Source organism: Salmo salar, chromosome ssa10 (assembly GCF_905237065.1).
Source record: "Salmo salar chromosome ssa10, Ssal_v3.1, whole genome shotgun sequence".
NCBI lineage: Eukaryota > Metazoa > Chordata > Actinopteri > Salmoniformes > Salmonidae > Salmo > Salmo salar.
This window is the reverse complement of record NC_059451.1, coordinates 122,655,096-122,672,375: the sequence shown is the minus strand read 5'-3', so window position 1 is coordinate 122,672,375 and position 17,280 is coordinate 122,655,096. Positions and strand designations below refer to the sequence as shown.

General features: G+C 46.8%; 1 protein-coding gene across 2 annotated transcripts in view; it reads left to right on the top strand.

Moving 5' to 3' along the window:
* Positions 1-2,172: 2,172 nt before the first annotated feature.
* Positions 2,173-17,280, top strand: part of LOC106561804 (growth arrest-specific protein 2) — a 74,564-nt gene continuing 59,456 nt past the window's right edge. The window contains exon 1 of one of the 2 annotated variants that reach the window (XM_014126049.2): positions 2,173-2,451. The gene's annotated coding sequence lies outside the window, so the exon portion shown is untranslated. The remainder of the gene's footprint in view (positions 2,452-17,280) is intronic. The other variant, XM_014126051.2, reaches the window with a different exon arrangement.

Sequence of the window (17,280 nt, the reverse complement as noted above, 5' to 3'; positions counted from 1 at the left end):
TTGTTTGATGTTCCCAGACTCTCTATGTTTAACAAAGGCTTTTCAAAAGTCCTTCAGTAGAGTCAGAGAGAGAGGGAAGGGAGAAAGGTATTTATGGGGGGGGTCATAAACCTTACCCACAGGCCAATGGTCATGACACTACTATTAAAAAAGGTCAAAGGTATTTGGAACAACACTGACAACGTGATGCCATTTTGACATGTTACACTTTGTAAAAGCGTCACTGAAGCTCAGAAAGGAGGTCAGTACATACGCTTAACCCTCTTAACAACAAAAGTCCCTATCGGCAACCTTTAACCTTTAGTGTTGTCAGCTCTCTCTCTCAATGTCCTCCTTCAGTGACAGACAACCCCCTGGTAGTGACCTATAACCCCCTGGTAGTGACCTACAACCCCCTGGTAGTGACCTATAACCCCCTGGTAGTGACCTATAACCCCCTGGTAGTGACCTACAACCCCCTGGTAGTGACCTATAACCCCCTGGTAGTGACCTATAACCCCCTGCTAGTGACCTATAATGCCCCCCCCTTATGGTGGCATACATTTGAACCCAATCTTCTTTATCCATGTCATACTCCAACTCCCACTTCTTCAACATGTCACAGTAGTCCACCCTGAACTTTACAGACCGCTGGGAGAGGTCGATCAAAAGTTCAATGGGCACATGGAACACATATGCTGGGGTAAACTGTGGTGTTGCTGCAACCAAACTCCTCCTGGAGCAATTGTTGTTGATGCTGCTGTTTTTCTTTCGTTGTTGTGTATTCTTAAGACATGAGAGCAGCAGCAGCAACAACCACAGATACCGACCCGAGGTTTGTAAGATGGGAGTCCAATAACTTCACTACTAGGCCCACCTTGGTCCTGCCAGTATCTAGGGAGAGTAAGATATCCAATATCTCTATCAGTGTCATGCCCATCACGTCCGGCATAAGCGCTAGGAAATTATGTACTGCGTTTCAAATGAATGGCACTCAAGACTTGATTTGATTTCAATGAGCTCAGTACAATGACTGGTGGCGTCCTTCGATTTCGCTCCAACCGTTCTGGAACTAGAAGTGTCGAAAAGTTTGGGACCGAGGCGTTGACACTGCTACAGTACAGGTCAGAGAACGTGATATGCGTGTATCCTTGAACAATTGCTCTTAAACTTTCGTTGGTTGCCTGTAGTTGTTTTTCCAAGATCTCCATGATGGCTGTGTTTGAGTGGAACCTTGTGTGGAGGTGTTCATACTGAGTCCGTTGGAAGGCTCTGTCCCGGGATTGTCCCACTACTCGGTTTGCGACAAGGCGAGTAGCTCCGTGGTCCTCTCCAAAATCTTTAGATCAGCCTCCATGTGGCGCTATCGGCTCTTACAATATCTGCACGTGAGGTTCCGGTGTCGTATTCACATTTTTGTCTTTGGAAATGTTAAAATGATGTTTGAAATTATTTTAAACGGAAAAGTTTTGTGTTTTAACAACTTGTAACAATTTGTTCTCGTGCTCTCTTCTTTCCGCGACAAATTGGGTTGTAAACTAGTTAACACAGCCACAAAGTCATAGACCCCGCCTATTTCCACAAGTTATCTTCTTAAATGTTGCATTTAAATCTAACCTTAACCCCACTGCTAACCTTATGCATAACAAAAAAAACATTTTTTTTTAATAGATTGTTACGTTTTAGTGTCAGACTTTGTGGCTGTGGTAATTAGTGGACACCCACAAGGTGGAGTGAACTTTCGGTTTTGGGGGAACGCGTCACAGTCACTTCAAAATAAAAGCTATTACATTCAAAATAAAAGTTATGTAAATCATACAACCTGCCCGATATAATAGAATAGAGCACATGCATTGTCCTTCGAGAATAAAATTATTTTCCCATGTGAGTTTTCAATTTAAAAATTGTTATTACTGAATATATGTGTAGATTGTAGACGAACAAATCTATTTAAATCTAAATCTAGTCCAATCTAACTCTAGTCACTGTATTGTGTAACTTTCAGTGTATTGACTCGAGCAATTGCAATAATTTTAAACTACACAATGCCTGGGCCAATTAATAGACTCCCTCTTAAACATCTATCTAATTGCAATCTTGCGCACGAACAAGTTTCTCCAACGTCAAATTGGAGTCAGGAGTGCAGGGAGAGAGAGAGAGGTGAGAGAGAGAGAGAGAGAGAGAGAGAGAGAGAGAGAGAGAGAGAGAGAGAGAGAGAGAGAACGCAGCATTTCATTCCCACCCAGTCCAGCATGACTGATCATAAACTTCCCTTCTATCGACGGTGCAGCAGCGACTTTGGTAACAGGTTTTTTGAGAGACAGATATATGCATTGCCTGAGCCTACCCACTGTTTTCAGCGACAGACCGTAGGGTAGGCTGGGAAAAGCATGAATGTAGAACGCACTGAGGAGCAAAGAGACGCTACGAGAGGACGGTAACGGTCCAGATAGAAGAGTTGCTTTGAAGAGGGTGAGTGGAAGACGCATCGGACTGTTGATTAATTGCATACCTCTTGACTGATGCTTTAGTATAGAGTTTTTGTTGTTGTTGTGTGTCTTATTTTTATACGTGCATTTACGATTCATCCCCAAATATGTTATCGCGTTTGCTGTAAACTTGTTAAATATTTATTATAATAATAATAATAATAATTAGAATAAACGATAATACACTTACTTTTTTCAACAATACATTTATTTATTAAACTTCAGAGTTTAGGAAAAAGCTTGATCACTACCCTATTGAGTATATTCTACTATAGCCATGGCCATCACAGTAGTCTAATACCCAATGTTGGTAGGATAAGTATTCTTCTTCAATATAGCTAACAGTGGACAGTGTCAAAATGGGTAAACACATTTTTAAAAACTCAGTATGCAAATATTTAGGAAGATTATTCAAAAGATCCCTTCAGAGTAGTTGACTAGAATTCTTCTCTTTGCATTTTTTTTAAACAAAAGACCCAATGACATTTCTCTGCCACCAAGCTGCCTGTGTGCGCAGCCAGTCAGCCAGTCAGTCAGTCAGCCAGTCAGTCAGCCAGTCAGTCAGTCAGTCAGTCAGTCAGCCAATCAGTCAGTCAGTCAGCTAGCCAGTCAGTCAGTCAGCTAGCCAGCCAGTCAGCCAGTCAGTCAGTCAGTCAGCCAGCCAGTCAGCCAGTCAGCTAGCCAGTCAGCCAGCCAGTCAGTCAGCTAGCCAGTCAGCCAGCCAGTCAGTCAGTCAGTCAGTCAGCTAGCCAGTCAGTCAGCCAGCCAGTCAGTCAGCCAGCCAGCCAGCCAGCCAGCCAGCCAGCCAGTCAGTCAGCCAGCCAGCCAGCCAGCCAGCCAGTCAGTCAGCCAGTCAGTCAGCCAGTCAGTCAGCTCGCCAGTCAGCCAGCCAGCCAGCCAGTCAGCCAGCCAGTCAGTCAGTCAGCCAGTCAGCCAGTCAGTCAGTCAGCCAGCCAGCCAGTCAGACAGTCAGCCAGCCAGTCAGCCAGTCAGTCAGCCAGTCAGCCAGTCAGCCAGCCAGCCAGTCAGTCTACTTGTTTTGCAGAACCTATAACTCAGCTGCTGCCCAACTTTTAATGAACCTCATATGAATAACTTCAAATGCATTATTTTATCACTGCAGAATAGCTATGTTGTTTTCTTATCTAACTAAGTTTTCATCAAATGTCAGACTTTTCATCTTTTCAGTGTGTGTCTGTGTGAGCGTGCGCATGTGAGCGTGTGTGTGTGTGTGTGTGAGTGAGATTGTGTGTGTGAGCGTGCCTGTGCGTGTATGTGTGTGAGCAAGCGTGCGTGTGCGTGTGTTTGAGCGTGCGTGTGTGTGTGAGCATGCGTGTGAGCGCACGTGTGTGTGTGTGTGTGTGTGTGTGTGTGTGTGTGTGTGTGTGTGTGTTTGTGTGTGTGTGTGTGTGTGTGTGTGTGTGTGTGTGAGCATGCGTGTTTGAGTGTGTGTGTGTGTGTGTGTGTGTGTGTGTGTTTCAATGCCATTTTAAAATGGCTGAACTAGATGTATAGATGTTGTGGTTGGTTCCTTTTATGAGTGGCAGGAATAGAAACTGTAAATGAGGAGACAGCTTTGAAAAGTTATTACAGTTGTAAAAATGAAAATGCATAATGACATTAACACATGCACTGACATAAAAGAGACAAAAACACTGTTTAAATGCATTTTCAGAAGCACACAAACCATTTTCAGAAGCACACAAACCATTTTCAGACGCTCACGAACCATTTTCAGACGCTCACGAACCATTTTCAGACGCTCACGAACCATTTTCAGACGCTCACGAACCATTTTCAGAAGCTCACGAACCATTTTCAGAAGCTCCTTTTTGCTAGCGTGAACTAAGCGGGCACACTTCAATAATAAAGGCACATGTACATGTTAAAAGAAACTAAATCAGCTTCAACTTGTCATTTATGTATTTATATATGCCTCAAATTTTGTTTTCCTTTTATCGATTTGAAAACAACACCCAAATGTTTTGTCATTGTTTATACAATTATAATTTTTAATGGAATAATATCAAAAGTTTATTCAGTCATTTGGAATGCGTATTATCCATAGACTGAATGAATATAACGGTATTATCCAAGGCCTCAGCCACCTACACTGATAACCTGACGTCCATTAAGACTTGTCTGGGTCCAGCCCAGGACAGGAACACCCAGAACTCTTAGAAACCGTATGCCATTTGGTTTCCCAATAATCCTATATGATCATATTACTGGATCAATGCTGCTGTATTATGAGATGCCTAACTTGTGCCATGATGCAATTTCTATGGCTGATGCTGTATGCAACTTCTTTGCAGAGAACTGTATACATTTCATTCTCACACACACACACACTCAATGGTATGCTGTTTTTATAAGGATATCATAAAATGAACAACATTCTTGGAATGTGCAGAAACATATTTCACAGTTTTCATGATTATGAATTTTCTATACAGCCAATGTGCACTGTGCAGTACTACATTAAATTATAACATTATAATGACATTTTGATACAGTAATGCTTAATAATAATAATACAATCCAGTAGGGTATGAGTCAGTGTTTGTCTAGAGCAGAATACCCAGCCTGGTCTCATAGACTAGACGTAACATAGTAAACGTAAATCAGAGGACACTCCAATTAGTATGATATGGTATATTTGGTATGGTTACATAAAACAGAAGGTAGAGAGAGAGTTTAGAGAGAGAGAGGGTAGAGAGAGAGGGTAGAGAGAGAGATTAGAGACAGTGGTTAAAGAGATTAGAGAGAGAGAAAGGGCTGAGAGGTTAGAGAGATAGAGAGACAGGTTAGTGAGACTGAGAGATTAGAGAAAGGGCTGAGGTTAGAGAGATTCGAGATTGGATAGAGAATTAGAGAGATTGGATAGGGGTTCGAGAGATTGGATAGTGGTTACAGAGATTGGATAGGGGTTACAGAGATTGGATAGGGGTTACAGAGATTGGATAGAGGTTAGAGAGATTGGAGAGATTGGATAGAGGTTAGAGAGGTAAAAGAGATTGGATAGCGAGGTTAGAGAGATTGGAGGGAGAGGTTAGAGAGATAGAAAGGGCTGAGAGGTTAGAGAGAGAGTTTAGATAGATTGGTTAGAGAGAGAGACAGAGATTAGAGAGAGAGACAGAGATTAGAGACAGAGGTTCGAGAGAGACAGAGATTAGAGACAGAGTTTCGAGAGAGAGAGATTGGATAGAGGTTAGAGAGAAAGGGCTGAGAGGTTAGAGCGAGAGCTTAGATAGATTAGAGAGATTTGATAGAGAGGTTAGAGAGAGAAATGAGAGAGTTAGAGAGACAGAGATTAGAGAGATTGGAGAGAGGATAGAGGTTAAAGTGAGGTTAAAGAGAGACAGATTACATTGAGAGTTTAGAGGGAGATTAGAGAGAGAGTTTAGGGAGACAGAGATTAAAGAGAGAGGTTAGAGAGACAGAGAGGGATTAGAGACAGAGATATTAGAGAGGTTTGAGAGAGATTAGAGACTACTTGTTTTTGTAAGAAGTGTTGACAAGATGAATACACCGATCTGTCTGTTTTAAACTACTAGCACACAGCTTGGACACATACCCAACAAGACATGCCACCAGAGGTCTCTTCACAGTCCCTAAATCCAGAACAGACTATGGGAGGCACACAGTACATAGATTAGGGGTGGGAAACACCAGTCCTCCAGGGCCTGATTGGTGGCACACTTCTTCTCCATCCCTACCAAACACAGCTGATTAATCAAACGTCATTCTAAACTGAAGATCGTGATTAGGTGATTATTGGAGTCAGGTGTGTTAGCTGGGGGCCTGGGGCAAAACTGTGACACCAATCAGGCCCTTGAGGATCAGAATTGCCCACCCCCTGACATAGAACCATGACTACATGGAACTCTACTTCACATCCAGGTAACTGAGGCAAGCAGCAAAATCTGATATATATATATTTTTTTAAAACAGATGAAATTACTCCTTATGGAACGGCGGGGAATGTGAAGAGACACACACACACACACACACACACACACACACACGATACAGACATACGCATATAACATACGATAGCATACGCACTATACACACATACACATGGATTTAGTACTGTAGATATGTGGTAGTGGTGGAGTAGGGGGCCTGAGGGCACACAGTGTACTGTAGATATGTGGTAGTGGTGGAGTAGGGGCCTGAGGGCACACAGTGTATTGTAGATATGTGGTAGTGGTGGAGTAGGGGTCTGAGGGAACACAGTGTATTGTAGATATGTGGTAGTAGAGTAGGGGGCCAGAGGGCACACAGTGTATTGTAGATATGTGGTAGTAGAGTAGGGGGCCAGAGGGCACACAGTGTATTGTAGATATGTGGTAGTGGTGGAGTAGGGGCCTGAGGGCACACAGTGTACTGTAGATATGTGGTAGTGGTGGAGTAGGGGCCTGAGGGCACACAGTGTATTGTAGATATGTGGTAGTGGTGGAGTAGGGGCCTGAGGGCACACAGTGTATTGTAGATATGTGGTAGTAGAGTAGGGGGCCAGAGGGCACACAGTGTACTGTAGATATGTGGTAGTGGTGGAGTAGGGGCCTGAGGGCACACAGTGTATTGTAGATATGTGGTAGTGGTGGAGTAGGGGCCTGAGGGCACACAGTGTATTGTAGATATGTGGTAGTGGTGGAGTAGGGGCCTGAGGGAACACAGTGTGTTGTAGATATGTGGTAGTGGTGGAGTAGGGGCCTGAGGGCACACAGTGTATTGTAGATATGTGGTAGTAGAGTAGGGGGCCTGAGGGCACACAGTGTATTGTAGATATGTGGTAGTGGTGGAGTAGGGGGCCTGAGGGCACACAGTGTATTGTAGATATGTGGTAGTGGTGGAGTAGAGGGCCTGAGGGCACACAGTGTATTGTAGATATGTGGTAGTAGAGTAGGGGGCCAGAGGGCACACAGTGTACTGTAGATATGTGGTAGTGGTGGAGTAGGGGCCTGAGGGAACACAGTGTATTGTAGATATGTGGTAGTAGAGTAGGGGGCCTGAGGGCACACAGTGTATTGTAGATATGTGGTAGTGGTGGAGTAGGGGCCTGAGGGCACACAGTGTATTGTAGATATGTGGTAGTGGTGGAGTAGGGGGCCTGAGGGAACACAGTGTATTGTAGATATGTGGTAGTGGTGGAGTAGGGGCCTGAGGGCACACAGTGTATTGTAGATATGTGGTAGTGGTGGAGTAGGGGGCCTGAGGGCACACAGTGTATTGTAGATATGTGGTAGTGGTGGAGTAGGGGCCTGAGGGCACACAGTGTACTGTAGATATGTGGTAGTGGTGGAGTAGGGGCCTGAGGGCACACAGTGTATTGTAGATATGTGGTAGTAGAGTAGGGGGCCAGAGGGCACACAGTGTATTGTAGATATGTGGTAGTGGTGGAGTAGGGGCCTGAGGGCACACAGTGTGTTGTAGATATGTGGTAGTGGTGGAGTAGGGGGCCTGAGGGCACACAGTGTATTGTAGATATGTGGTATTGGTGGAGTAGGGGGCCTGAGGGCACACAGTGTGTTGTAGATATGTGGTAGTGGTGGAGTAGGGGCCTGAGGGCACACAGTGTGTTGTAGATATGTGGTAGTGGTGGAGTAGGGGGCCTGAGGGCACACAGTGTATTGTAGATATGTGGTAGTGGTGGAGTAGGGGCCTGAGGGAACACAGTGTATTGTAGATATGTGGTAGTAGAGTAGGGGGCCTGAGGGCACACAGTGTATTGTAGATATGTGGTAGTGGTGGAGTAGGGGCCTGAGGGCACACAGTGTATTGTAGATATGTGGTAGTGGTGGAGTAGGGGGCCTGAGGGAACACAGTGTATTGTAGATATGTGGTAGTGGTGGAGTAGGGGGCCTGAGGGCACACCGTGTATTGTAGATATGTGGTAGTAGAGTAGGGGGCCAGAGGGCACACAGTGTACTGTAGATATGTGGTAGTGGTGGAGTAGGGGCCTGAGGGCACACAGTGTGTTGTAGATATGTGGTAGTGGTGGAGTAGGGGGCCTGAGGGCACACAGTGTATTGTAGATATGTGGTAGTGGTGGAGTAGGGGCCCTGAGGGCACACAGTGCATTGTAGATATGTGGTAGTGGTGGAGTAGGGGCCTGAGGGAACACAGTGTATTGTAGATATGTGGTAGTAGAGTAGGGGGCCTGAGGGCACACAGTGTATTGTAGATATGTGGTAGTGGTGGAGTAGGGGCCTGAGGGCACACAGTGTATTGTAGATATGTGGTAGTGGTGGAGTAGGGGCCTGAGGGCACACAGTGTACTGTAGATATGTGGTAGTGGTGGAGTAGGGGCCTGAGGGCACACAGTGTATTGTAGATATGTGGTAGTGGTGGAGTAGGGGCCTGAGGGCACACAGTGTATTGTAGATATGTGGTAGTGGTGGAGTAGGGGCCTGAGGGCACACAGTGTGTTGTAGATATGTGGTAGTGGTGGAGTAGGGGTCTGAGGGAACACAGTGTATTGTAGATATGTGGTAGTAGAGTAGGGGGCCAGAGGGCACACAGTGTATTGTAGATATGTGGTAGTGGTGGAGTAGGGGCCTGAGGGAACACAGTGTATTGTAGATATGTGGTAGTGGTGGAGTAGGGGCCTGAGGGAACACAGTGTGTTGTAGATATGTGGTAGTGGTGGAGTAGGGGGCCTGAGGGCACACAGTGTATTGTAGATATGTGGTAGTAGAGTAGGGGGCCTGAGGGCACACAGTGTATTGTAGATATGTGGTAGTAGAGTAGGGGGCCTGAGGGCACACAGTGTATTGTAGATATGTGGTAGTGGTGGAGTAGGGGCCTGAGGGCACACACTGTATTGTAGATATGTGGTAGTGGTGGAGTAGGGGCCTGAGGCAACACAGTGTATTGTAGATATGTGGTAGTAGAGTAGGGGGCCAGAGGGCACACAGTGTATTGTAGATATGTGGTAGTGGTGGAGTAGGGGCCTGAGGGAACACAGTGTGTTGTAGATATGTGGTAGTGGTGGAGTAGGGGCCTGAGGGATCACAGTGTATTGTAGATATGTGGTAGTAGAGTAGGGGGCCTGAGGGCACACAGTGTATTGTAGATATGTGGTAGTGGTGGAGATGGGGCCTGAGGGATCACAGTGTATTGTAGATATGTGGTAGTAGAGTAGGAGGCCTGAGGGCACACAGTGTATTGTAGATATGTGGTAGTAGAGTAGGGGCCTGAGGGAACACAGTGTGTTGTAGATATGTGGTAGTGGTGGAGTAGGGGGCCTGAGGGCACACAGTGTATTGTAGATATGTGGTAGTGGTGGAGTAGGGGCCTGAGGGAACACAGTGTATTGTAGATATGTGGTAGTGGTGGAGTAGGGGGCCAGAGGGCACACAGTGTATTGTAGATATGTGGTAGTAGAGTAGGGGGCCTGAGGGCACACAGTGTATTGTAGATATGTGGTAGTGGTGGAGTAGGGGGCCTGAGGGCACACAGTGTATTGTAGATATGTGGTAGTGGTGGAGTAGGGGGCCTGAGGGCACACAGTGTATTGTAGATATGTGGTAGTAGAGTAGGGGGCCAGAGGGCACAGAGTGTACTGTAGATATGTGGTAGTGGTGGAGTAGGGGCCTGAGGGAACACAGTGTATTGTAGATATGTGGTAGTAGAGTAGGGGGCCTGAGGGCACACAGTGTATTGTAGATATGTGGTAGTGGTGGAGTAGGGGCCTGAGGGCACACAGTGTATTGTAGATATGTGGTAGTGGTGGAGTAGGGGGCCTGAGGGAACACAGTGTATTGTAGATATGTGGTAGTGGTGGAGTAGGGGCCTGAGGGCACACAGTGTATTGTAGATATGTGGTAGTGGTGGAGTAGGGGGCCTGAGGGCACACAGTGTATTGTAGATATGTGGTAGTGGTGGAGTAGGGGCCTGAGGGCACACAGTGTACTGTAGATATGTGGTAGTGGTGGAGTAGGGGCCTGAGGGCACACAGTGTATTGTAGATATGTGGTAGTAGAGTAGGGGGCCAGAGGGCACACAGTGTATTGTAGATATGTGGTAGTGGTGGAGTAGGGGCCTGAGGGCACACAGTGTGTTGTAGATATGTGGTAGTGGTGGAGTAGGGGGCCTGAGGGCACACAGTGTATTGTAGATATGTGGTATTGGTGGAGTAGGGGGCCTGAGGGCACACAGTGTGTTGTAGATATGTGGTAGTGGTGGAGTAGGGGCCTGAGGGCACACAGTGTGTTGTAGATATGTGGTAGTGGTGGAGTAGGGGGCCTGAGGGCACACAGTGTATTGTAGATATGTGGTAGTGGTGGAGTAGGGGCCTGAGGGAACACAGTGTATTGTAGATATGTGGTAGTAGAGTAGGGGGCCTGAGGGCACACAGTGTATTGTAGATATGTGGTAGTGGTGGAGTAGGGGCCTGAGGGCACACAGTGTATTGTAGATATGTGGTAGTGGTGGAGTAGGGGGCCTGAGGGAACACAGTGTATTGTAGATATGTGGTAGTGGTGGAGTAGGGGCCTGAGGGCACACAGTGTATTGTAGATATGTGGTAGTGGTGGAGTAGGGGGCCTGAGGGCACACAGTGTATTGTAGATATGTGGTAGTGGTGGAGTAGGGGGCCTGAGGGCACACCGTGTATTGTAGATATGTGGTAGTAGAGTAGGGGGCCAGAGGGCACACAGTGTACTGTAGATATGTGGTAGTGGTGGAGTAGGGGCCTGAGGGCACACCGTGTGTTGTAGATATGTGGTAGTGGTGGAGTAGGGGGCCTGAGGGCACACAGTGTATTGTAGATATGTGGTAGTGGTGGAGTAGGGGGCCTGAGGGCACACAGTGTATTGTAGATATGTGGTATTAGAGTAGGGGGCCTGAGGGCACACAGTGTATTGTAGATATGTGGTAGTGGTGGAGTAGGGGCCTGAGGGAACACAGTGTGTTGTAGATATGTGGTAGTGGTGGAGTAGGGGGGCCTGAGGGCACACAGTGCATTGTAGATATGTGGTAGTGGTGGAGTAGGGGCCTGAGGGAACACAGTGTATTGTAGATATGTGGTAGTAGAGTAGGGGGCCTGAGGGCACACAGTGTATTGTAGATATGTGGTAGTGGTGGAGTAGGGGCCTGAGGGCACACAGTGTATTGTAGATATGTGGTAGTGGTGGAGTAGGGGCCCTGAGGGCACACAGTGCATTGTAGATATGTGGTAGTGGTGGAGTAGGGGCCTGAGGGAACACAGTGTATTGTAGATATGTGGTAGTAGAGTAGGGGGCCTGAGGGCACACAGTGTATTGTAGATATGTGGTAGTGGTGGAGTAGGGGCCTGAGGGCACACAGTGTATTGTAGATATGTGGTAGTGGTGGAGTAGGGGCCTGAGGGCACACAGTGTACTGTAGATATGTGGTAGTGGTGGAGTAGGGGCCTGAGGGCACACAGTGTATTGTAGATATGTGGTAGTGGTGGAGTAGGGGCCTGAGGGAACACAGTGTATTGTAGATATGTGGTAGTAGAGTAGGGGGCCTGAGGGCACACAGTGTATTGTAGATATGTGGTAGTGGTGGAGTAGGGGCCTGAGGGCACACAGTGTATTGTAGATATGTGGTAGTGGTGGAGTAGGGGGCCTGAGGGAACACAGTGTATTGTAGATATGTGGTAGTGGTGGAGTAGGGGCCTGAGGGCACACAGTGTATTGTAGATATGTGGTAGTGGTGGAGTAGGGGGCCTGAGGGCACACAGTGTATTGTAGATATGTGGTAGTGGTGGAGTAGGGGGGCCTGAGGGCACACCGTGTATTGTAGATATGTGGTAGTAGAGTAGGGGGCCAGAGGGCACACAGTGTACTGTAGATATGTGGTAGTGGTGGAGTAGGGGCCTGAGGGCACACCGTGTGTTGTAGATATGTGGTAGTGGTGGAGTAGGGGGCCTGAGGGCACACAGTGTATTGTAGATATGTGGTAGTGGTGGAGTAGGGGGCCTGAGGGCACACAGTGTATTGTAGATATGTGGTATTAGAGTAGGGGGCCTGAGGGCACACAGTGTATTGTAGATATGTGGTAGTGGTGGAGTAGGGGCCTGAGGGAACACAGTGTGTTGTAGATATGTGGTAGTGGTGGAGTAGGGGGCCTGAGGGCACACAGTGCATTGTAGATATGTGGTAGTGGTGGAGTAGGGGCCTGAGGGAACACAGTGTATTGTAGATATGTGGTAGTAGAGTAGGGGGCCTGAGGGCACACAGTGTATTGTAGATATGTGGTAGTGGTGGAGTAGGGGGCCTGAGGGAACACAGTGTATTGTAGATATGTGGTAGTGGTGGAGTAGGGGGCCTGAGGGAACACAGTGTATTGTAGATATGTGGTAGTGGTGGAGTAGGGGCCTGAGGGCACACAGTGTATTGTAGATATGTGGTAGTGGTGGAGTAGGGGCCTGAGGGCACACAGTGTATTGTAGATATGTGGTAGTGGTGGAGTAGGGGGCCTGAGGGAACACAGTGTATTGTAGATATGTGGTAGTGGTGGAGTCGGGGCCTGAGGGCACACAGTGTATTGTAGATATGTGGTAGTGGTGGATTAGGGGCCTGAGGGCACACAGTGTATTGTAGATATGTGGTAGTAGAGTAGGGGGCCAGAGGGCACACAGTGTATTGTAGATATGTGGTAGTAGAGTAGGGGGCCTGAGGGCACACAGTGTATTGTAGATATGTGGTAGTGGTGGAGTAGGGGCCTGAGGGCACACAGTGTATTGTAGATATGTGGTAGTGGTGGAGTAGGGGCCTGAGGGAACACAGTGTATTGTAGATATGTGGTAGTAGAGTAGGGGGCCAGAGGGCACACAGTGTATTGTAGATATGTGGTAGTGGTGGAGTAGGGGCCTGAGGGAACACAGTGTATTGTAGATATGTGGTAGTGGTGGAGTAGGGGCCTGAGGGAACACAGTGTGTTGTAGATATGTGGTAGTGGTGGAGTAGGGGGCCTGAGGGCACACAGTGTATTGTAGATATGTGGTAGTAGAGTAGGGGGCCTGAGGGCACACAGTGTATTGTAGATATGTGGTAGTAGAGTAGGGGGCCTGAGGGCACACAGTGTATTGTAGATATGTGGTAGTGGTGGAGTAGGGGCCTGAGGGCACACACTGTATTGTAGATATGTGGTAGTGGTGGAGTAGGGGCCTGAGGCAACACAGTGTATTGTAGATATGTGGTAGTAGAGTAGGGGGCCAGAGGGCACACAGTGTATTGTAGATATGTGGTAGTGGTGGAGTAGGGGCCTGAGGGAACACAGTGTATTGTAGATATGTGGTAGTGGTGGAGTAGGGGCCTGAGGGAACACAGTGTGTTGTAGATATGTGGTAGTGGTGGAGTCGGGGCCTGAGGGAACACAGTGTATTGTAGATATGTGGTAGTGGTGGAGTAGGGGCCTGAGGGCACACAGTGTATTGTAGATATGTGGTAGTGGTGGAGTAGGGGCCTGAGGGCACACAGTGTATTGTAGATATGTGGTAGTAGAGTAGGGGGCCAGAGGGCACACAGTGTATTGTAGATATGTGGTAGTGGTGGAGTAGGGGCCTGAGGGAACACAGTGTATTGTAGATATGTGGTAGTGGTGGAGTAGGGGCCTGAGGGAACACAGTGTGTTGTAGATATGTGGTAGTGGTGGAGTCGGGGCCTGAGGGAACACAGTGTATTGTAGATATGTGGTAGTGGTGGAGTAGGGGCCTGAGGGAACACAGTGTACTGTAGATATGTGGTAGTGGTGGAGTAGGGGCCTGAGGGAACACAGTGTATTGTAGATATGTGGTAGTGGTGGAGTAGGGGCCTGAGGGCACACAGTGTATTGTAGATATGTGGTAGTGGTGGAGTAGGGGCCTGAGGGCACACAGTGTGTTGTAGATACGTGGTAGTGGTGGAGTAGGGGCCTGAGGGCACACAGTGTATTGTAGATATGTGGTAGTGGGGGAGTAGGGGCCTGAGGGCACACAGTGTATTGTAGATATGTGGTAGTAGAGTAGGGGGCCTGAGGGCACACAGTGTATTGTAGATATGTGGTAGTGGTGGAGTAGGGGCCTGAGGGCACACAGTGTATTGTAGATATGTGGTAGTGGTGGAGTAGGGGCCTGAGGGCACACAGTGTGTTGTAGATATGTGGTAGTGGTGGAGTAGGGGCCTGAGGGCACACAGTGTATTGTAGATATGTGGTAGTGGTGGAGTAGGGGCCTGAGGGCACACAGTGTATTGTAGATATGTGGTAGTAGAGTTGGGGGCCTGAGGGCACACAGTGTATTGTAGATATGTGGTAGTGGTGGAGTAGGGGCCTGAGGGCACACAGTGTGTTGTAGATATGTGGTAGTGGTGGAGTAGGGGCCTGAGGGCACACAGTGTGTTGTAGATATGTGGTAGTGGTGGAGTAGGGGCCTGAGGGTTACACAGTGTGTTGTAAAATCTGTGAAGAGACACAGAGGTACAGACACACTCATACACACACACATACGCGCGCTAGCACACGCAGTCTACACACGTGTACAGTACATTGTAATATTGTTGTATGGTGGTATTATACATTTAGTATTGTAGATATGTAGTGGTGTAATAATGTTATATGATGTACTGTTTTATCTTTTGTTTTATATGTAATGTAAGTGCCTTAATGTGTTTGGACACCAGGGAGAGTAGCTGCTGCCTAGGCGGGAACTAATGGGGATCCATAATAAACCCCAGGAAGAGTAGCTGCTGCCTTGACAGGAACTAATGGGGATCCATAATAAACCCCCAGGAAGAGTAACTGCTGCCTTGGCAGGAACTAATGGGGATCCATAATAAACCCCAGGAAGAGTAGCTGCTGCCTTGGCAGGAACTAATGGGGATCCATAATAAACCCCAGGAAGAGTAACTGCTGCCTTGGCAGGAACTAATGGGGATCCATAATAAACCCCAAGAAGAGTAGCCGCTGCTTTGGCAGGAACTAATGGGGATCCATAATAAACCCCAAGAAGAGTAGCTGCTGCCTTGGCAGGAACTAATGGGGATCCATAATAAACCCCCAGGAAGAGTAGCTGCTGCCTTGGCAGGAACTAATGGGGATCCATAATAAACCCCAGGAAGAGTAGCTGCTGCCTTGGCAGGAACTAATGGGGATCCATAATAAATACAGATACAAATCTCTGGTTGAGAGAGAGGTCAGGCCACAGCACAGTGAAGGGCAGTGAGGGAGAGAAATAATTGCTTGTGTTTTCATTGAGTGACTCAGCAGCATTCCGTGATTCCTTATGAGACCCTGTCTGTCCTGGTCCCATCTGGAGCCAACTGGGTTATGCTATGTTGTTATGTCTACGCTTTCCAGGGTCACCTAAAAGGTCTCTGTGGGAACTATTGGGAGCACATGCTTTACTTTGAATAACTTAACTATATTTTCACACATACCGTATATTTACATTGTATAACTTAAATCCATTTTCACACATATGTTTACTTTGAATAAAATAAAATTTTCACACATTCAGGTAACTGCCAAAATACAGGAAATATCAACATAAAGTGTGTTACTAGGGCATTGGACCACCACGAGCCAGAACAGCTGCAATGTACCATCAGATCAGGTGACTGAAACGGCCAATGACATATGGTTAACATCGTTTTCATGCTCATCTAACCATTCAGGGACCGCTCATGCCCTGTGGATGGGGGCATAGCCATGGTAACCAAAATAATGGACTGCCCATTTTTTTTTTTTATACATGACCATAGAGACAAATAGAGGACTCATCTTTGTATATGTGCCATTATAGTGTATGTGACAACATGGCTGAAGTAATATTTGTTCTTCTTATTCTTCATTGGCTGATTTTCTCCAAGCTCATAGGAATCCCCACCCAGTTGACTACTCAATGGCAATGTCCATGCTTAAAAAGGGGTTAAATCCATGATGAGTCCTCTATCTATCTCTATGACGACCCTGAACACGATGTGACGTTAATTGCTTTAATTAATTCAGGAACCACACCTTTCAATATACTTTGTATCCCTCATTTACTTGTGTTTCCATTATTTTAACAGTTACCTGTATGTTTACTTTGAAGAGCTTAGCTCAATTTGTGGTTCCTCACAACAAGCACGTAAAGATGTGCATTTCATTGGATGCTACAGGAGGCCTTGTTCTTCAGTGGAATGTATTCTTTTGAGCCATGACCAACTCTTGAGCTAAAATATGCATTGTTGTCATGTGAGACTAGAGCCTTGTTCTTGCTGCGGCAGCGTAGCCTAGAGGTTAGCGCTGTTGGCCTAGTAACCCAAAGGTTGCAAGATCAAATCCCTGACTTGACAAGGTTTTAAAAAATCTGTTGTTCGGCCTCCTTGAACAAGGCACTGTCCCAAGGCCGTCTTTGAAAATAAGAATTTGTTCTTAACTGACTTGCCTAGTAAAATAAAATGCTCAAATGAGTTTAGTTTTTTAAATCCGTTTTGGAATATTGACTGTTCAAACAGCAAGTTTACAAGTGAGCAGATCAGACGTGTGTTCAGACAGCAGTCATTTCCTGATATGGCTACACTAGTTGTCATAGTAACGACTGGTGTGTGCCCAGTGGTGAAGGCTGATTGGTGGTGGTCACTCAGAAGTTATGTAGCAAGCTAAGGTGATAACCATAGAGGCCCACAGTGGAGGTGTCATAATACCCATAAAACCTGGCTGTCAAACAAGGAAATGGTTTTATTCATTTTTCCCCATAGTGGATTTTAGAAAGACTTAAAATAAGGGCTGTGTTTCCTGTAGGCTTACCGTGATGTGACGTTTTGATAACCGTGTAAATCTCTCTAAAACAAGGTGACATTTATCAATATAT